General features: G+C 34.5%; 1 protein-coding gene across 2 annotated transcripts in view; it reads right to left on the bottom strand.

Annotated features, from left to right (window-relative positions):
- LOC145297780 (uncharacterized) overlaps window positions 1–22,985 on the bottom strand; it is an 84,299-nt gene that overhangs the window by 60,661 nt on the left and 653 nt on the right. Inside the window, exon 1 of one of the 2 annotated variants that reach the window (XM_080144037.1) lies at window positions 21,550–22,985. This exon is cut by the window's right edge and continues 653 nt beyond it. The gene's annotated coding sequence lies outside the window, so the exon portion shown is untranslated. Of the gene's footprint in view, window positions 1–20,585; window positions 21,336–21,549 lie in introns of those variants that run through there. The other variant, XM_080144036.1, reaches the window with a different exon arrangement.

Here is a 22,985-nt window from a genome sequence, read left to right as displayed (position 1 = left end):
AAAAAATATGAATGGACAAAACCTGTCCACCATAACGATTGATTTTATTGATATCGATACGTGTGCTCATTGGAAACAGAACGATTTCATACAAGTCGTAACTGCTGGTTATCGATTTAATGGGGTGGAAAAAAAAAACTCCATAAACTGAGAAGCCGTCCTCAGTAACGATTTTACGGAGTGCCATTGGGGTTTTATTTGATGGAAATTATTTATTGGGGTTTTATTTGATGGAAATTATTTATTGGGGTTTTATTTGATGGAAATTATTTATTGGGGTTTTATTTGATGGAAATTATTTATTGGGGTTTTATTTGATGGAAAATTTTCTAATGATTTCAACTCATGCGTTTTTCATGAGTTACTCGCTAGTTCTTGTTGCATCGTTTTTGTCACATTATACTTGTCACATTATACTTGCCACATCTTTTATGTCCCACCATTCTTGTCACATCCTTTTTATCGAATCATGCTTGTCACATCATTCTTTTTCACAGTGTTATTGTCACATCGTTCTTGTCACATGATTTTGTCACATCGTTCATATCAGATCGTTCTTGTCACATAATTTTTGTCACATGATTTTGTCACATCGTTCATATCAGATCGTTCTTGTCACATCGTTCTTGTCACATGATTTTGTCACATCGTTCATATCAGATCGTTCTTGTCACATCATTCTTGTCACATGATTTTGTCACATCGGTCATATCAGATCGTTCTTGTCACATCATTCTTGTCACATGATTTTGTCACATCGTTAATATCAGATCGTTCTTGTCACAACATCCTTGTCACATGATTTTGTCATATCGTTCATATCAGATCGTTCTTGTCACATCAGTTTTGTCACATCATTCTTGTTATATGATTTTGTCACATCGTTCATATCAAAAAGGTTTTGATCGGTAACAAATGTTACTTCTTGAAGGCGGTCGAATGGGGGGGGGAAGCTTCTGTAGATGTGTAATTCAATTTGGAATTATTAGTGAAATTAAATCCACTAAAATGCATTTCAACATCAAACTGAAACATGCCAGAAATTTTCACAGTTGAACCAACAGACAGCACATCTGACAGAGATACGAGGACGCATCATAAACAAAGTCTTTTATTTTTGACACGTATTGTTATCGATTGAAACTATTTTCCCACGTATCAAACAGACGACTTCAATTGAATGGGATCGTTATTTATTTCACAGAAATCAACGCCATTAATTATTCCCGCATGATTTTCTCCATTTATATCTAAAATTCAAAGTGTTTTTTTTTCTTTTCCGTTTCAGTAGGGTTCGGGTTCAGGTTCGGGTTAGTGTTTTAGTCTGACTACGTTCCCTTTATTATTAGGCGCTTTTTTTCTGTGTTGACCGGAAAAATTGAATAATATTTGTTTGTTTGTTTTTATCATTATTCAAATTTTCTTGGAAACACTATTTGGTACTTATGCATTATAAGGACTATGCTATCGTCGGAGTTGTCCGGGCAGTTTACGGAAAATGACGGAAGTGTTCGAACATGTTTTTCCTCACATATACACACCCACATGTACACACAACATACGCACACACACGCACGCATATACACAACCAAAACCTAGAGACTGGGTCAAGTACGATAACCATTAGGCCAGCTTGACTGGCTTTTAAAAAGGTTTTTAAAACTTACTTGTTCTTAACTTAACGGAGCTGTCATGTAAATGATTCACACATGCACAGTCGTAAAACAAGATAAAAATGTGATGACCTTCAAGTACCAACATTTCAATTGTGACCGCTTAGCAGCCCCTTTTCTGGAAGAAAACCGATTAAAAGTTTTCCACGTCTGTGAACAACCTATTTACTAAATTTCAAGTTTGTAGATCAAAAATTCGTTGAGTATATAGGTTGAGAAGTGTCCTCATACAAACACACACACACTTTCTCACTTTTATAGATATATAGATATAGATTGTAAAATTTCAAAATAAAAATAATTTATTTTTAATTTTGTTATTAGAAGGGCAAATAAAGGCGTTATTTTTATCTTTTTATAATTTTGTTAATTTTTAAATTCTATACTTTTTAATAATGTGCCTTTTTAAATATTTTATTTCAGTAAATGGCTTCAAAATTCTGTATACTGAATAACATAAAAGCAAAGCAACTATTTTGCCTCGTCACCGGTTCCTATAGCAGCTACGCAGAAAATTAGGAAAGACTTTAACTGACTATAACCATTATTTTTGTATTAGGGTTAAGCTACCTATATATTTCGGCACCTTCCGGCGTTTTCCGTAAAGCTTCCGGGCGATTCCGTCGATAACACAGTCCTTACACTGCATAACAAGGGAGATAATTATCTTCTGAGAACTTTGAAAATCTTAGGCCAAGTTAGCAAAACTTTGTTTTCGCCAATTGTCTTCGAAAACTATATTCATTAATAATTTATTTTCTACCTTATTGGTTTTCGTAATTTTTGGATATGTTCATTCATTATTGCTCAATATCATTTTCGCTTATCGGAATTACATGGCGGATTGTGAGTGATACACGTATACGACTCTTTGATGCCATTATGGTAACGAGCAAATGATGTCTCTATGTCTGCGGCTATCGAAATCGAGGATGACGCGAATCAACTACGCCGTTCATTGCATCTGTTCTCTGTGAATAGCAGGACGAGGAATTTCCTATTAAATCAACATTGTGACATATATATCTTTATCAATTATGATCTACCCCCCCTCCCTTTTCCTTTGATTCTCTCTTCCTCCCTCTCTTTCTTTCTACACACACGCGCGTGCGCATGCATACACGCGCACACACGCACACACACGCGCATGCACAAACATATGCACTAGCAGAGAAATCCGACCAAACAGTCCAGCAGCAAAATTCCACCCCTAGACTTCAGAGATCGCTAGATACCGTGAAGTTTTCTACTCAAATAGCTCCTTCCCTTGAACTGCTAGACTTAGAAATTCCCTACCAGGCCTCTGCTTCCCCAACTGTACTGGCACGCAGAAGATCAAATGTAATGTGAACAAACATCTCGCTTTCCAACTCCTTAAATAGTATCCCAGCAGATCAAGTCCCTTTTAGTAACCCCTTACGACTTAGTGGCCACTGGGATTTGTTTGGGAGTAAAAAAAAAAAACAGTAAACTAAATATACGGACTACTAGCGTTGCCCGATCGTAAAATACGCGTAAATATTATATTTTAAATAATAAAAAATTCTTATTTATTATAAACGGAAATTCCTAGGTACTAAACTTAACGTTAAATTCTTTAAAAAAAAAAATTAAAAAGTAAAAAAATAAAAAAAACGAAAAAAAACTGAGACATGTGGCATGTGCATGCAAGTATTATGTTTTTTTTCCTAAACAGTTCACTTCTTGTAAAAAAAAAAAAAAAAAAAAAAATACGCGAGCTGCGATCGAAACCAAAACCTAAAGACACTGAGTCAAGTACGATAACCATCAGTCCAACTTGACACGCTCTTTAAAAAGTGTTTTCAAATCTACTTATTCTTAACATAACCAATCTGTAATGTGAACGATTCACGCATGCGCAGTCGTAAAGCAGTTGATAAAAAGACACAAATCCGATGACCGCCAAGTACAAATATTTTAATTTTGACCCCTTATCAACCCATTCCCCCCTCTCCGGATGAAAACATTAAAAAAAAAAAAAAATTCACATGTCTGAATATACTATATACCAAATTTCAAGTCTGTAGATCAGAAATTCGTTGAGTCTATAGGTTGAGAAGTGTCCTCACACACACACACACACACACTCACACACGCACATCCTCACTTATATATATATATATATATATGTTTTTAACTCTTTTTCAAGATGTTTTTAACACACACACACACACACGCACACACACACACACACATATATATATATATGTGTGTGTGTGTGTGTGTGTGTGTGTGTGTGTGTGTGTGTGTGTGTGTGTGTGTGTGTGTGTTAAAAAACATCTTGAAAAAGAGTTAAAAACATTTAATTTTAAAAAGGAAACACTAGATAAGTGGATAGTCCTTAATCCGCGGAGTTTCGAAGAAATACTCTACTTCTCATCAGAGGGCAGGAATTAGCAAAATGCGGGGTCGGATTTTTTATGCAAAATCCGATCCCGCATTTTGCTAATTCCTACCCTCTGGTGAGAAGGAAAGTATTTCTTCGAAACTCCGCGGATTAAGGACTATCCACTTATCTAGTGTTTCCTTTTCAGATTAAATATGTTTTTAACTCGTTTCAAAGTGTTTTTTAACATGTTTTATTAACTGTTTGTTCGTAGATAGATAGATAGATAGATAGATAGATAGATAGATAGATTTGTTTATAAAATATTCGGATACAAATCAAGCGAATCCACTAATCAATATATGTGGATGATTTCGTCATCAAATGATTTAACGACAGATGACACTGCCAAACATAACCAACAAACGTTCAGAACGCAGACCCCATTTGTTATTCAATAATGAATCAGCGTGTTGACGGAGGATTTGGGACATAAAACAAAGGGTTAGTATTTGCGGCGTTTCAACACAATGGGTAGAAAATGGATAAAACCCGCAAGCGACAGGCGGATGAGCACAAAAGATAGTATTAATCAATTATTTTTATATTGAAATACAATGGCAAATTATGATCTGGGTTAATTATTTCCTTTCTTTTTTTTCTTTTTTAATTTTTTTTTATCTTGTTATTTTTTTTCTTTCTTTCTTTTTCTATTGTTTGTTAATTATTTTTATATTTCTATTTTCTTCTTTTTCCCTTTTTCTCTTTTTTTCTTTTTTTCTTAATTTCTTCTTTTTTTTTCGTTTTCTTACCAGCTCAATTTTTTCTTTTTTTAATTTTTTTTATCTTGTTATTTTTTCTTTCTTTTTTAATTTTTTTATTTTGTTATTTTTTCTTTCTTTTTTTAATTTGTTTTTTTTATCTTATTATTTTTTCTTTCTTTTTTTAATTTGTTTTTTTATCTTATTATTTTTTCTTTCTTTTTTTAATTTTTGCATCTTGTTATTTTTTCTTTCTTTTTTTAATTTGTTTTTTTTTATCTTATTATTTTTTCTTTCTTTTTTTAATTTGTTTTTTTTATCTTGTTATTTTTTCTTTCTTTTTCTATTGTTTGTTAATTATTTTTATATTTCTATTTTCTTCTTTTTCCCTTTTTCTCTTTTTTTCTTAATTTCTTTTTTTTTTTTTCATTTTCTTACCAGGTTCAATTTTATAGTGCTTTCTTTTTTTCTTTATTCCTTTGTGATTATTTTTATCATTCTTTTATTTATTTATTTATTTATTTATTCATTATTTTTTCACTCACCTCCAACCCAAACAAGGCATGTTGCCACTTAGACGTAAGGTGCTACTAATTGGGACAATGCCTAAGAAAGATTAAGACGTTGGTTTACGTTGCATTTGAACTTCTGCATATCAGTACAGTTTGGAAAGCAGGCAGCAGGAAGGAAATTCCAAGGTCTAGCCGGTCTAAGGAAAAAGCTATTAGAGTAAAAAAAAACTTTCTGACATTTAGTGAAGGGGTGTGATTTTGTTGCTAAGCGGGTTTGTCGGGGATATGTACGTGGAGGGGGGAAGAAGTGCAACGAGTTCATCAGAGAACATTCCATTAAAATACTTGTAAAACAGGCTCAACGATGCAACATAGCGGCGATGGGACAGAGGTTGAAGCCTAGTTGACAAAGTGGGATATATTAGATTGGAGACACTTTTTTGGACCCCATCCAAGAGGGAGAGACTAGTGGTAGATGCACCAGCCCAGATGTAGCAACAATATTCCATGCATTAGCGAATGGTGGCCTTGTAGAAGTACAGGATACTCTCAGGACAGAGTAGTTTTCTAGCACGATAAAGGGAGCCCACCGTTTGTTTGTTTTTTCTTCTCCTTGTTCATTGTTGTTTTTCTTCTTTCTTTTGTCTTTTTCTTCTCCCCCCCTCTTTCTTATTGTCTTTGTTCTTTTTCTTGTAAAGTATTTATGTTTTTTCCTTTTTTTTGTTGCTTTTTCTTCACTTTTATTCTTTTCTCTTTTTTTGCTTTTTTTTTTCACTTTTATTCTTTTCTTTTTTTTTTTTTGATGATGATGATATGAAGATGTTTGGTTTTCTTTTATTTTTATCGCTTTTTTTTCGTTTTCTTTCTTTCTTTTTTTCTCGTTGATAATTTTCTTTCTTGTTTCTTTCTTTTTTCCTTTTCTCCTTCTTCTCATTAATTCTCTTCTCTTCTTTAGTGTAGATATTTTTGAATTATCTCCCCTTTCCCTTTCTCTTTTTCCTTTTTTTTCTTATTTTTTCTTTTTCTTTCTTTTTTCGTTATCTTCTCTTTTATTGCTTTCTTTTGCTGTTTTTTTTTAGTAGATTTTTTTGTTTTCTTTTTATACGTTTTTCCCCCTTTCTTCTTTTTTCTTTCTGTTTTAATTACTTTCATTTTTTATCCATTTGATTTTTTTTTTCAATTAAATAACATAATTAATTTGTCAGGTATTTCGACTTTTCTTTTTCAACAGGTGTGAACATACGATTTATTTGTTACATAAATATAGGATAAGCCCACCTTTATTACCTTAAAAAAATGTATTAATCATTGACTTTATTCAAACATCAAGAATTGTCAACTTTATTCAAACATCAAGAATCAGACCGTAAACAGCAGCCGTTTTTAGGGGTTGTGTTTGCGCGCGCACACACGTACCAAGATGGTTACCACCAATAACATAAGAAATGACGTTGCTTAATATCTGGAAAACTACTTATTAGCGGAAAGTTTAATTCGGTATTCGTTTTCAGCATACCCGAAAACTTATAAAGGTCGTCATTTTTAAGGAAAATATTAAGGTGAAAATCAGGTAAAAATTTACCAAGTCATTGTCTAACAGAAATTTTGGCACTTCTATACTATTGATACTTCTATACTATTGATACTTCTATACTATTGATACTTCTATACTATTGAGACGAAATTTAAAATCGTTATCTTCTCTTTTATTTTAGAGTCTAATGTAAACAAGTTCTTTTGAAATTGTAATACTTAATTTCACATAAAAACGATGGTATCTCCGCATTCCTCATAATTTTAAGATGATTATATCCAAAAATTACGAAAATCGATAAGGTAAAAAAAATTTTATCAAAGAAAATTAAAGAAAAAAGAATTTGATGAAGACGATCGTAAAACACGTTCAAAAGGGAGGTAATTTTCTGTTTTGATTTAAACAAGATGGCGGCATTCTTCACCTGCTAACACGATTAAAGTTGTTTTTTTTTTTTTAATAATTCAGTAATATTCAGGTAATTCCGACTGCATAATTTGGAAGCTACCATTGTAACTTATTAGAATTGACAAAAAAATCAGTTGAAACCATTGTTTTTTTTTTATCTGAAGACTCCATTTATCGACTACAAAATCTCGTCCCAATTCTGTAGAAGCGCCGAAAATTTCTTTTAAAAAAAAAAAAAAACCTTCAGTGGGAAGGGAGGGATTCAGTGACCCCGACATCTTATCCCCGAGTGGCTTCCGGGCCTTGATATGTGGTGACTTCCTGGTAAAAAAAAGGTCATATTGAAACTATCCCACCTTCTCGTTATGTGTTTCATTTATTTATTCATTTTTATTAGTGGACGCTTGTTAAGGCCCGAAGGCCACTCGAGGATAAGGTTTAATGAGAGTGTCAGCTAGACAACACCGTGATGATCAGCTAATAAGCTATGGGTACAAATTAATCATTTAAGAGGACTGCTCACCAACAACTTGTTTGCATTAGACTTTAAAATAAACATGTTATAATCAGCTGAGAAGCAGTCCCGCGGTGTTGTGTTCTACAGACGGGTAGTTCTAGGAAAGAAACTGATGGAAATTTTGTTTAGTTTTAGGCACACAGTGAGAGTAAGGGAAATTGTTGGCAGTGGTTGTAGTTAGTCGAGTGTTTGTTGCGAATGTATTACAGGGAGGGGGGGAGCATACATTGCAGTTCAGTCCAGCACCTGCTCTGCCATGAAAATAACAATCGGGCAGAAATAGACTCGCAACGTCTCTTCCGTGAGAAAGAGGTAGTAGTAAAGACGAAAAAAACGGCATCGTCACTAGATTTCGAAGCCTGTTTTGTACCACGTCGAGGCAGAAGAGGATACTCTTAGCAGCTCCTTCTCACATGTGTCAACGTGTGCGTGGTTCATATCATCAAGTAGTTGACCCCGGGCATCATCAGGATGTAAACAAATTCGCACAATTTTCTTATTTCAATTCAAGCTAGGCCGAAAAGCTGCTGAAACAGCTTGTGATATCAACGAAGTGTTTGGCACAGGAACCACTACTGAATGCACAGCACAATGGTGGTTTAAGAAATTTCGTGGTGGCGACGAGAGTCTTGAAAATGATGAGCGTAGTGGTCGGCCATCGGATGTTGACAACGATCAGTTAAAAGCCTTAATCAAAGCCAATCTACGCACAACTGTTCGAGAATTTCTGAGTTAGACTTAACGTACACGACGATTACCAACCACTTGAGAGAGATTGGAAAGACAAAAAAAAAACATGATAAATGGGTGCCTCAGGAATTGAAAAAAGTGACTTGGCCTTTGGGACAAGATCAAAGTTTCCAATGAATTGAACTTTTTTCACACACACACACACACACACACACACACACACACACACACACACACACACACACACACACACACTTTAAAAAAAAATGCACACACACACATACAGAAATTGTATATATATCTTTTTTGCAAAAACGCTGGGGTTTGCATTAGTTAGCCTTAGACTCCACAAAGTGAATGAGGTATTGTGGTAAATGTTGCCAGTCAAGAGTAAAGTCGCTAAAGACTCCATTTTCACTTTAGTTACAAAGACCCTGCAACACTCCCCTCCCCAGATCTTATAGGGCCTTGTGCCTAAATTTATTTTGTCTTTTGAAGATTTTATTTTTTTAAATGTTTTAATTTTATATTGGAATTTTTTAAATTGTAATGTTTTCTTTAAGCGGAATAAATTAAATATATAGATCAAAGTGTAGTATCTGTTCTTTAGATGCTGCACTTCAATTTCTTGTTCTCTGTCAGCGGTGGAGAAATCCTTCACGACCTAGACAATTTTAATTTTTGTTCCTTTTCTCCACGTTAAAAAAAACGACCCTGGTGTCTAACTCTGTCCAGTGGGGTGGGGGGCATTCATCTTCCCTTCTTTTACGCAACAAGAACGGGCCGTTTCTCGACCGGATTGTGACTAGCGATAAAAACCGGGTTCTTTATGACAACCGGTGATGCTTAGCTCAGTGGTTAGACGTCGATGAAGCTCCACTACATTTCCCGAAGCCAGAGTTGCACAAAAAAGAAGGTAATGCTGATTGTTTGGTGGTCTGCGATTGGTCTCATCATTTAAGAGCCTTAGTCAAAGCCAATCCAAGTTTTCAGATCATAAATGCATAAGTTCAGTCATCATAACAATGTTATAAGCAATGTTCTCTGATCCATTCAGGTGGAATAAAAATAGGAGGCATTACTTTTGGAACATACTTTGTACTGGAAGCTATCTACATCAAAACTCAACAAACTATAATTATTAGGTTGAGAAGAAAGTGCTTGCAGAATTTTTAATTTCGATTTAATATGATGTATTTTCAAATAAGTTTTCGTTAGAATGCCTTTACTTTATATATCATTTTTAAGAGCGTTGTTCGCTCTATCTAATCGTTTAAATTACAATCGTTTTGAAACAATTATCTTTTCTTTATAGAACGTTAAATACAAGATGGACAAAAATCAAATTAACACAATTTCCTTATTTCAATTCAAGTTAGGCCGAAAAGCTGCTAATCAGTTCGCGATATCAACGAAGCACAGGAACCACTACTGAAAGCACGGAAAATGGTTGTTTACGAAATTTTGCGGCGGCGACGATAGTCTTGAAGATGATTAGCGTGATGGTCGGCCATTGAATGTTGACAACGGTCATTTAGAAGACTTGGTCATAGCCAATCCACGCATAACTGTTCGAGAATTTCTGAGTTAGACTTAACGTATACGACGATTTCCAACCACTTGAGAGAGATTGGAAGACAAAACAACTTGATAAATGGATGTTTCACAAATTGCACGACAACCAAAAGAAACGGAGTTATAAAGTGTAATCTTCCCTTCTTTTACACAAACAAGAACGAACCGTTTCTCGACCGGGTTGTGACATTCGATGTAAAGTGTGTTCTTTTCAACAATCTGCGACGCTCAGCTCAGTGGTTAGACGCCAATGAAGTGCTACAACACTTCCCGAAGCCATAATTGCACCAAAAGGTCATGCTGACTGCTTGGTCGTCTGCGACCAGTCTCATCCATTACAGTTTTTTAATGCAGGTGAAACTATTGCAGCGGAAAAGTATTGTCAACAAATGGATGAAATGCATCAGAAACTTTGACAACAACACCCATTATTAGTCAACAGAAAAAGGCGCAATTCTCTTCACGGCAGTGCTCGACCACAAATTGCTAAATTGACCCTGCAGAAGTTTAACGAATTAGGCTACGGAACTCTGCCTCATCCGCCATACTCTACAGACCTTTCACCAACAGACTACCACTTTTTCAAGCATCTAGACAACTTTCTGCGTGAGAAATGCTTAACCTAAGCGATATGAAAAACGCCTTCAGCGACTTTATCGCCATTAGAACGCAAGATTTTTTTACGTTACTGAATTTAATTACATGCCGACCATTGGATATATTTTAAGTTGTACCGCCCCCGGGAGTAAATGTGGTATTTTGGTGACTGCTAATGAATATGGTTCAGTGCAGGATAGACAGAACATGGCCATCGACTCACTTTTGATTACCATGTGCCTAATTTGTATTTAAAAAAAACGTACATTTTTAGTACTTCTATATTATACAAACAAAAAGAATATTGAATTTTAAGTGAAACAAATGGTATTTACGTAATTGTGATGTCGCAAATAGTAATATATCCAAAAATTACGGAATAATATGAGGTAGAAAAAACTGTTTTCAATAAAGTTTGTATGGGGAATAAATTTTATCCGACATTTTGAATTACGTTCGTCACGTGACGTAAGCAACAGAACTTAATTATCTCCATTGTTAACTTAATTTTTCTTTTGGTAAGCGTAATATAGAGATTTAGCTTCTTTTTACAAATTTCTTTATTAATCAATAATTACTTTTCTACCTCATCGTTTCTCGTAATTTTTGGATATGTTACTATTTGAGACTTGACAATTATGTAGGTACCATTTGTTTCACTTGAATTAAATATTCTTTTCGTTTGGATAATGTTTTTGCAAATAAATAATTAAAAAATGTACACCTCAGTCAGAGTAGAAACGAATTTTATTTTTGTTCCCAATTCAGAATGCCCCTTTTTGAGGGGAGCCGGGTTTTACCCACATTTGAAAAGCCGACGTGCGAACTAGGATAAAGTGTAGTATCTGTTCTTCTTTTCGATACAAAATGATAAATACTTCTCGATTGAAGCAATTTTTAGGGCGTATAAGTAGGTGTGTCAGAAACTTCGTGAAAAATATTGAATAATTCGACCCCCTATCTTTCCAAGCTTACACGAAAAATGTAATTCAAACCCTATTTTTTTTTTCAATTAAAGGGACAAGGACCAAGGTTTCATTTAAAAAAATACAAACAACGTGGGTTTTTTTTTTTTAAAGGTTGTAAACTTCGGACTTTACAGGTAAATTTCCAAAAAATTGTTCTTTTTTTGTTGTTTTAAATTAGAATACATTATTTATTGATATTTTATCTTCAATTTGTGATATATAAAACTTTGGTGAGTAAATTAATTATTTACTTTTTAATAGACATTTCAAAAGAGGGGGGGCGTGAATTTTAAAAAAAACGTTTGTCTAAAATATTATATTCGGTTTATTGGAAAGAGCATAAAATTTCACATTGACCCTGAAAATATCGTAAAAATAGAATCAATAGAAAAATTTTGATAGATTTTTAAAGTTTAAAAATTGAAAAATATTGAACTCGTAAAATTCAATTTCATTACTGTTTTTTAAAAAAAATAAAAAAATAATATTTCTATTACTTTTTATACAACTTTAATAGTTTATTTTGGAAGTATAATCCATAAATAAACAACTCACTTTTAAAAGAGAAATTACGATTTTTTCATATTTTATTCGCAGTTTCGTGTTAGGAGTGTCAAAAATTCCTACAAAAATTCTGGAGGGGGGGAGCTGGAATTTCCCAAGAAAAATGGCCTTGTGTCTAACTTGGGTCTCGTAAGAGAGGCAGATATATGAAAACAACATACAATCGAGGTGCTTATTGTTTTCGGGCCCGGATCAACGTGTAGTATCTGCTTTGGTCGGCTCTAGGAAAGATTCCTTCTAGGCATGACCTCCTCCTTTGTGGGGGTGGAGGGAATTGGTTTACGGCGGATCGCTTGGTGCGCCCGTATCTGGTATTATCGATAATGCCTAATTTTGCATCTGTGCACATTGCAAAATATTGTCGCTCCATTGTTTTTTATTATTTTTATTTTATTTTTTTTTTTAAAGAAAAGGCGGAGGAGGGGTGATTCCTCGAATAAATTGTTCATGTGTCTAATTTTGTCGCTGTGGGAGACAAGTAAACAAATTACTTACTTAGCATCACTCCTTCCTTCTCTCTCTCTCTCTCTCTCTCTCTCTCTCTCTCTCTCTCTCTCTCTCTCTCTCAATAAACCAGCACGTCATTCATTGACTCTGTAACAACGATGCGCGTGTGTGGGTTCTTTTTTCTAGAGAGGTGGCTCTCCCGAGAAATACTGTTTTTATTTTTCTTTTGGGCGGACGTTGTCGAGAGTGCCTCCCCACCCCCTCTAAATTCCATAATTTTCACTTTCTTTTTTTTTTTTTTTTTTTTTTTCCCTGTTAATATCATCGAATACAGACTTAAGTTTCAGATTATAAAAAAAAAAAATTGAAAAAAAAATTTTCATAACTTTTCACGTGGGGGACTAAACTGAACACGAACTTTGTAACCACGATAAAAATAAATGACAACTCTTTCTGATATGGCTGGAAGGTAAGGGTTAGAACGGAGGGGTTAAAAAAGGAAGTTTTTTTACCCCCCCTCTTACCGCCTCCCACTCTCATTTATGTATCTACCCTTCTCTCTCTCTCTCTCTCTCTCTCTCTCTCTCCCTCCCTCCCCCTCTCTCTTTCTCTCTCTCATCTATATATCCATCTTATCTATGTATCTATCTATCTATTAATCGTGGTCACAAAGTTCGTGTTCAATTTAGTACAACGTTATAATTGAAAACTTAACCCCCACGAGAGAGAGAGAGAGAGAGAGAGAGAGAGAGAGAGAGAGATACATAGACGAGAGTGGGAGGAGGTAAGAGGGGGTAAAGAAATCTTCCTTTTTTAAACCCTCCGTTCTAACCCCTAACTTCCGGTCATATAAGAGAGAGTTACCATTTTTTTTTTCATCGTGGTCACAAAGTTCGTGTTCAATTTAGTACAACGTTATAATTTAAACCTGAACCCCTACGTTTCATTTTTTTTTTTTTTTTTTTTTTTCATAATCTGAAACTTAAGTCTGTATTCTATTATATTAACAGAAAAAAAGTAATTTAAAAAAAAAGTGAAAATTGTGGAATTTAGAGGAGGGGGGCACTCTCGACAATGTCCGCCTTCTTTTGTTGTTAAGGAGCATAAATCAACCATAATACTAGACTTTTTTCGATCTCGTTAAACATAAATTATCGTCATAAATTACTTTCTATTCGTCAAGTTATAAGCTCCAAAATCACTTTCGAATTTGTCACAAATAAAAAATCACCGTGACGTTGGTTTGTTCCCGTAAATAATGTCTTCTTTGATAAAATAAACTAGTTACGTTTGTGTTTAGCGCAGAAATGAAATATGATACTTGACGCTGGCTTCTGCCCCGCCTCCAATCAACAGAGGTAAACCATTCCTGTAATTACCTGTCCCCTGTTGATTGTGGTGTACTGCTGTTTATGTGTAGTTTTAGGGGGTCCACCCTTTACCTTCTCGTTTTGAGAAGGGGTTAGTTTATTGCTAATCGCCTGAGGCGTCCTTACCGGGAATGCCGACGGGATTGCCCAGGTACATTTTGCAGGTTAGAGTGACCCTTCTCGGGAGCGCTTACTTCCCAATCCTGGTGTCTAAGTTCTTTCAGTGTGAGAGAATTAAATATCCTATTTGCCAAGTATTTGAATTTTTCACAGCTACGACAAATATCATCATATATTCTACACATTCTACACTAAAGACCAATATATATATATATATATATATATATATATATATATATATATATATATATATATATATATATATATATATATATATATATATGTATATGTATGTATATATATGTGTGTGTGTGTGTGTGCGCTCGCGCGTGTGTGTGTATGAACATTTGACATTAAATTCAATAAATTAGAAAAATAATGATGAATTTATTATTCAACAAGGAATACAAAAATTTGAAGTTATTTCCTTAATCCATGGATTTTTAATAAATGGTAATATATTTGTCGTAATTAAAAAAACATATTATTGAGTTTAATTACACATTTTTAATATATATATATATATATATATATATATATATATATATATATATATATATGTGTGTGTGTGTGTGTGTGTGTGTGTGTGTGTGTGTGTGTGTGTGTGTATTTCATTTAATCACATAAATTAATAAACAAATATATACTTTTATGCGTAAATTTTCAGTATTTACTTCAACAGTGCTCGATACATACGTATATACGGAATATTCCGCGTTTCATTCTCGTGAGAATGTATAATGCATAAGCCTGAGGAATCTCACGAGAGTGAAACGCGGAATATTCTGTGTAGCTTAATTGCCATATATATTTTCGTATGTGTGTGCGAAGGGTGCGTGTGTGTGTGTGGAGAGGGCGATGACACATTTTGTGTGTCAGGTCATGCCATATGCTACTGGTACCATGTTACCCAGTACTACCTGCCTCATGGTCGGATCACCAGCGACTAAACTGGTTCCCCCACCGGACTTGTTTGGTGAGGAGGGTGGCTAGTCTCCCTGAATGATTAAAATCAAGACCTTCCAAAGGGCGAATGAACCCTTTTTCGGGGTCAACGGCCAACTTGCACTGTGTATGTTTGTGTGTATGTATGTGTGTTGGGGTGGAGGGGGCTTCCGTAAGCTGTGGTGAAGGCAACCTTTCTAGAAGAAACAAATCTCTGATTTAAAAAAAACATAAAGCGGAAGACCAGTACCCACATTAAGCTGGTCTACAGTTTAACTTGTTGTTGGCTGTCGTGCTCTTGCTTGTTGCTGGATCTCAACATTTTGAACAGAGAGAGAGACTTAGCTGTCGTACAAAGCTAAGACTCTGTAACATCATCTGTGTATAGATACTCCATCAGGCATTTGTCTATTAAAATGGTCCAGTGGCGATGGAAAAGTTGTGACGTGTGGAGGCTTGAAATGCTGGAAACATGTAATAATTGATCTCAAGGACCGTCTTCAGTGTCATGCCTGTTTGAGCGTGTGAATTCACCGGTAGGACTAAAAAAAAAAAGTAATTTGAGAGAGAGGCAGACAGACAGACAGAAAAACAGACAGATTATTAGACATCGATTTGATCTTCATTTGGTATCTTCGGTTTCAGAGAAACACTTGAAACTCAACCAGCCGGATACAAGATATCAAATGTGACCGGTTAATCAGCTGATAGCTTTAATCTTGCTGGTTGAGTTTTCAGTCTTTCTATGAAACCTAAGATACCGATGGATAATCCTAATAATGTTTGCATTATATATTTCTGGGGGGGGGGGGCGTGCCACACAAATGTTAGCAAGTAAAAAAAAACAAAAACTGCCGGACGAATCCCTTTCGAATACTTAGAGTATAGCAGACCATCTAACCTCTTTATAAGGAAAAGTGAGAAAGCAAGACCCCGCGAATCTATTTCCATAATGAGACGTTTTCTTTCCCTCATTTGTTGACAAGTGTACACACACACACACACACACACACACACACACACATTATGAAAGTATATGGCAATTATATAAATATAAAGTCATCAGGTAACACGATTTCAATGCATTTTAGCCTGACGATTCCCTACTGTAGTTTAAATGCTATATATATATTCTCATAACTTACGACCTAGCTCTATTTACGCATTGAGCACTGCTGAAGTAAATACTGAAATTCGATACATAAAATATGATTTATTCAATAATAATAATAATAATAATAATAATAATAATAATAATAATAATAATAATAATAATAATAATAATAATAAAACTGTCCCAAAAGGAATACAAGAACAGACACGACCAAATAGGAAGGGTAGTACACTGGGAATTATGCAAACAATTGCATCTCGAACGCACAACCAAGTGGTACAAATCGGCAAAAGTACTCGAAAACGAGAATCACAACGTCCTATGCGACATGGACATACAAACTGACAAACCCATCCAAGCAAGAAGACCGGATGTCGTAATAATTAACAAGAAAGAAAAATCCTGTCAAATCGTAGACTTTGCTGTTCCAGCTGACCACAGGGTGAATCTCAAAGAAAATGAGAAACGGAGCAAATGCACAGAGCTAGCCAGAGAGCTGAAACGGACATGGATGATCAAGAAAATCAAAATAATACCTATAATAGTAGGAGTACTAGGAACAATACCGGAAAACTTTGAAAAAAGAATGGGAGAAATTGGAATCAAAGGAATGATTAGAAAAATACAACGAACAACAATCATGAAAACAGCTGAACTATTAAGGAAACCCTTTGAATGTGGAAACTAACACACAGGAGCAACAAGTGCGGGCCAAACAAACTGCTGCAAAGATAAAACATGAAACACTACATGGAACCAAGAACACTGAAACCGTATATGTATAAGTTCTCTAACCAATACCTACCCCATTGCCACATCACCGCTCCCTCTCCAAAAAAGAGTGAGACCAAATAACCAAGTAGAGTCAAGGAGGAAGGCGTGACCGATGAACTGACCAGACCTCAGTCGAATAAGTGCGAAGAGAACTGGGACCTTGAGGTGGCTTATTGCCACTCAAATCCTAGCAAAGACCAATAGCTGCTGCCAACGAGAAATCAATGGAAAGCAGCTATTGCGATAATGCAAATTTATGTGCAAATGTTATCGAAGAGGTGGAAAGTACTAGAAATCTGAGGAGACTTGTTGTCACTCAGCTTCCAGGGAAAACCACAGGCTGTTTTCATGGAAAGATCTCTGAAGACTTGTGTGAAAGCACCCTGTGAGCCAATAATAATAATAATAATAATAATAATAATAATAATAATAATAATAATAATAATAATAATAATAATAATAATAATAACGATGGTAGGGAGTGACACTGAAAAAATCAACAAAACAGAAAACAGAGAGACAAAGGATAAGACGAGAAAAGAAAAATGTGAAGAAAAATAACTACACAGAAAATTCATAAGGATGACAAAACATGAGAATAACGAAAACACTTTGACATGGATGCGAAAAGGACGCGTAAAACGAGAAACTGAATTACTGCAGCACTCCATAAGAACCAATCACATCAAGGCAAGGATCGACAAAACACAAGAAAACAGCAAATGCAGACTCCGTGGACAAAAAGACGAAGCAATAAACCATATAGTAAGTGAATGCAGCAAACTGTCCCAAAACGAATACAAGAACAGGAAAGAACAAGTGCATTCCTATAAAGGGAGCGTCAGGCAATCTGCAATACAATCACACTAAACTCTGGGAGGGTGCATAATATTTTAGGACCAGGTCTAATTATACGTCACCCCCAACCCCACCTAAAAAAATGGGTTTCATAGTTCAAGTTATTTCTTAGGTACCCGGAGAACCTGCATGTGCTTCGGAGTTTATGCTTATCTGTGTATTATGCAATATATTAAAATGACATTATATTAATGAATGACATTATATTAAAATATATATATAATGTTTACGTAGAACATTGTTTTTTTTTCTTGCAATAAAATCGGTGACTTTGCCGGTAAATTGTAGTGTTCCTTTTGGGGGAAGGGGATATCCCAAACCAAAACTACCAACAGAATTGAGACGAGAGTTTGTTATTATTTTCGCTCCCCACCCTCAAAAAACCTCGGGGTGGGGTGTAAAAACAAAATCTACTTACCTTACGTAGTCAATAATGGGGTTCTCAGATTTAAAAAAATCAAAAACAAACAAGAAAACAATGGTTTTACCTGATTTTTTTTTTTTTGTCAATTCTAATAAATTGCAATGTTATCTCCCAAAGTATGCAGTCGAAATTACCTGAATATTGCTGAATTATTAAACAAAACAACTTCAATCGTGTTGGCCAGTGAAAAATTGCCGCCACTTTGTTTAAATCAAAACGGAAAATTACCTCCCTTTTGCACTCTCCTGTGTCTTGCGATCGTTTTCATCAAATTCTATTTTTTATTTTCTTTAATAAATGATTTTCTACCTTATTGATTTTCGTAATTTTTCGATAAATCTTATCGATTATAATTTTTAATTTTTGGATAAATCTTATCGATCATAATTTTTAATTTTTGGATAAATCTTATCGATAATAATTTTCTACCTTATCGATTTTCGTAATTTTTGGATATAATCATCTTTAAAATACGAGGAATACATAAATACCATTGTTTTCATGTGAAATTCAGTTTTACGATTTCCGAAATTTCGTCCCAATAGTGTAGAACTGCCAAACTACCTTTATCTAATTTTGTCATCGTGAGGAAACATGTAAGTTGGGGGGGGGGGGTATATTTTGAAATATTTTTCTCTAATGCTGTTTACCTGGACAATGCTTGCTGGATGAATGCAACAAGTTTTCCATAAAAAAAAAACGACGTGGGTTTTGTTTCTGTTTCTTATGGTTACTTTGGCATTATTTTAATATAATCTTTTGTTATTATGGTCAATTTTCTATCTTTCCACCTAACACACACCTTTAAAACTTATTTTAAAGGTTTTCGAATATGATGAAAACGAATATCGCATTTAAATTTTGTACTGATAAGTAGTTTTCTGGATATCAAGAATTTTTTTCCAGTGTATTAATTAAATGTCAATGCTATTCGCCATTCTTAACATGGGGAAGAGGGGTGTTTTGTGATACGCATGCGTATTAGTATATTTCAGTTGGACAAAAAACATGGCCACCAATAAAAACATAATGGATTGCATTACATAATAAAGAATTTATTATTCAGAAAGCTACTGTTCTGCGCGAAATTTGAATGTGATATTCGTTCTCAGCATAGTCGACAACTTTCACAAGGCGTAATTTTAAAGGTTAGTGATAAGGTGGAAAGAAAGTAAAAAAATATCGTTATATATATATATATTTTTTTTTTTTTCAATAAAACTTTTAAAAAATGAAGATCATTATATAAAAGTCGCTTCGCTATTAATATTTTGTTATTTTTTTTAATTCAATTCTTGTTGGTTTTCTGGGGGGGTAAATAAAAGATGTTTTTTTATGTTTTTTGTTTTTATTCTTGCAAATTCGTTTTTTTTTTAATTATTTTTTTCCGTAAATTATTTTTTTCGTCTCTTTTTGTTTTATTTTTTTTCATTTTTATCTTTCTTTATGTAAAATATTCGTCATAATATCAAACGCAAATTTCATTTATTTTATGAATGTATGTTTTTGTTATATATGAGATGAGTATTGGCTGAAGAGAGCTTGATATGGGTATCTTAAACGGTCCTAATTATCGGGTTAGAAACCGACGGTACCAATGACTTATCTCATTTAAACCTTTCTGTAAACAAAATATAAATAATACGCTCTAATTTTCAGATTTTCCTTATAATTGAGCACTCTGCTGGATTTCTTTTTCCTAAAAGACCATATATATACACACAGTACTGTTTCGCTGTTTCACAGCTCATCAGCGTGGCTAGACAAGCAACTACCTCAATATATATATATATATATATATATATATATATATATATATATATATATATATATATTCAGACTATTGCTATAAAATCTTCAACATTTTCAGGTGTATTTTATTGAATTCTGACATCTTTCTGTCAATCAATCGGTCAAACTCGGGAATCTGCACGGAATTTTGAACGAACCCCTTTATTTAATCCACGAGGGTAACATGCTCTCGACTCGTCAGCCCTGACCAGGTAGAAATTCTAAGTAATTTGCAATTGCATTTTTTTTTTTTTTTTTTTAGTATCGCCCGCAGTCCCGCACTGAGAATAAAACATTAAACACCCAGAAGAGGTTCACAACTGAATTTACCAAATAATTTATCCGTTACGTTACACCACGGAGGCTACATCAGCCGAAACGTTGTGAAAATAACACTCAGGACGAGAAAAATAGTCGAAAGCACCCAAATAAGATGAGTTATTTAATCCTTATCTAAACAAAAAAAAATCAGGAATTATTTTTTATGCTATGGCCGGACCAAAAAGGTGCTCCCTTTTTAGTCGGAATTTTTTATTATTTTCGCTCCCCACCCTCACAAAACCCCGGGGTAGGGGGTAAAAACAAAATCTACTTACCTTATTCAGTAGTACGATGTTGTGAACGTGTTGTTGTTATGTTGGTTGCAAGCAAAATAGATGCGCTTTTTTTCTCTTCTTCTTTCTATTCGTCCACGTTTTTTGATTAGCGCACTCGCACACCGTCCTTTGTGCGTTCCGTCGGCGTAATTTCAATAATTATTTTTCCTTTCTTTTTTTTAAATGATAAATTAATCAAATTGAGTTATTTGTTTTTACGTCTTGACTGATTTCTTCCCATTGTTTGTTTCTTTACATAGTTTTATTTACATTTCAATGTACAAAAAATAAATAAATAAATAATAATAAATGGTAAAACCGTTGCATACGCAAATAAACAAATAGTTTAGACGCGTTTTTGTTTTTCTTTCTTCGTCAAAACTCCATACAAAAAAGGTCCGTAAAATGAATAATTGCTGCGTTAGATAGTGCGTGTTCTTGTTTAATTCCCTGCCAGATTCATTTTGTTGTTGTTGCTTTGTTCTTTTTTTTTGTAGCTTTTTACATAATCAGATTTAAAAAAAATAATAATGTGTGTGTGTGTGTGTGTGTGTGTGTGTGTGTGTGTGTGTGTGTGTGTGTGTGTGTGTGTGTGTGTGTGTGTGTGTGTGTGTGTGTGTTACGTTTCTTTCTCCTCTCTGGTAATAAAAGACGTCAACATCCGCTTACGCTAAAGCGTCGACTGCAGCTGTATATTGTGCTCGTGGCGTGCATAACACACACGCACACACACACACAGTACACACACAGTACACACACACATACATATATACATATACATGTATATATATATATATATATATATATATATATATATATATTGCACAAAGAGAGAGAGAGGGGGGGAGAGAGAAAGAAAGAGAACGCAAATATGATCACAACACAAGCGCAAGTGACTTGCGATGATGCGCCGCAAGTCGTTTAATTAGTATTTTTTTTTTTTTTAGCAACAAACGGTACTAACCATTTCTTGATGTCGGTTTGTCTTTGATGTTAGACGTCAGCCTTATTATTGGCCTCATGGTTGGCCTTAAGGTTTGCCTTATCACGTGGTATTGTGTAGTGGTCACGAGCGCGTATTGTGAAAGCGTGCTCCTCAGCCGGAACTACTGTTTCGTCTACAACACCACTTTCACTATTACCCTTGAGAAAAAGTTTGTTTGTTTGTTTGTTTTTGTTTTACGGCATATCAACACTTTTCAGGTTATTTAATGCCGAATCCAATGATTTTGAAGAACAATTTTTTAATAGAGTATATTTGTTTTTTTGTTTTTGTTTTTTGTTTTTTTTTAAGTCGCTTTCTATTTAACCCATAGTTGGGACCCTAACAGGTACTACCACTCCGGATCAGTGTGGACCTGGGAGCAATGGCAATTAAAGGGTGGCTCCACACTCCCCAAAGCCCGCACGCTGGGGCCCCACCATCGGATATAGTTTAAGGTCATATCCAGGACCTGAGAAAAAGTAAAAATACATGTATCCTCCCTCCAGGTGACTAATAGGGTGGACTGGACTACTGACGGTACTTTATGCAGAATTCTTTTGGGTAGGATTTTCGGTGCTTGTAAAAATAGAATTGACAGATCGATATTTTTAAATATGTCGTTTTAAGCAAAAATAATATTATGTGCTTAATTGGCACGTCGAAAATAGTAATATATCCAAAATTTACGAAAATTCATCGAGTAAAAAGTTATTTATAGTTCAAAGTAATTTTTATGAAAAATTGGGAAAATATTTTCTTAGATGTTATAAAGTAGACGTTGAAGAGTTCATAGTCAGGGGACGTAACTAGGAACGCAAATTTTGTATTACATTTTAATGGCGAGTGAAAGAGTTTTTTTATTGACTAAAAACACAATAGCTGTTGTTCTACTCGATGAAGTTTCGTAATTTTTGGATATATTAAAATTTTCGACATGTCAATTAAGTACATCATATTGTTTTTGCTTAACAACGACACATTTAAAAACAACAACAAAACGATTTGTCGGTATCTTAAAATGCACTGGTTTTTCAAGTTGAATTCAATGTTTACAGTTTTTTTTTTTATTAACATGTTAAGAATGGATTTCTAAATCCAAGGGGCGTTCCAAAAGTAATAATATCTCCTATTTTTTATTCCGCCCGAATGCATCAGAGGGGATTGCAAATTGCATTGTTATGATGACTAAACTTATGCATTCATAACCTGAAAGTTTCATCTCTCGGTTGCAGATATTGACGGAGTGAAACTAAACTCTAAGAAAGCAATCCCTGTCATGGACGTGCGTCAGAAGCAGAGATGATGCGTTATTGAATTTCTGTCCGAAGTGCCTCGAGAATCGCTGTGACTATGTAGAAAAATAAATTCTTTAGCACAAAAGGTCGCTCGTTTTAATGGTATCTCTCACGTCTTCC

This window comes from Euprymna scolopes, chromosome 18 (assembly GCF_053919585.1).
Source record: "Euprymna scolopes isolate OS-2025 chromosome 18, ASM5391958v1, whole genome shotgun sequence".
Lineage (NCBI taxonomy): Eukaryota > Metazoa > Mollusca > Cephalopoda > Sepiida > Sepiolidae > Euprymna > Euprymna scolopes.
The sequence above is the reverse complement of the archived record's forward strand: the minus strand, read 5'-3'. Positions and strand labels throughout refer to the sequence as shown.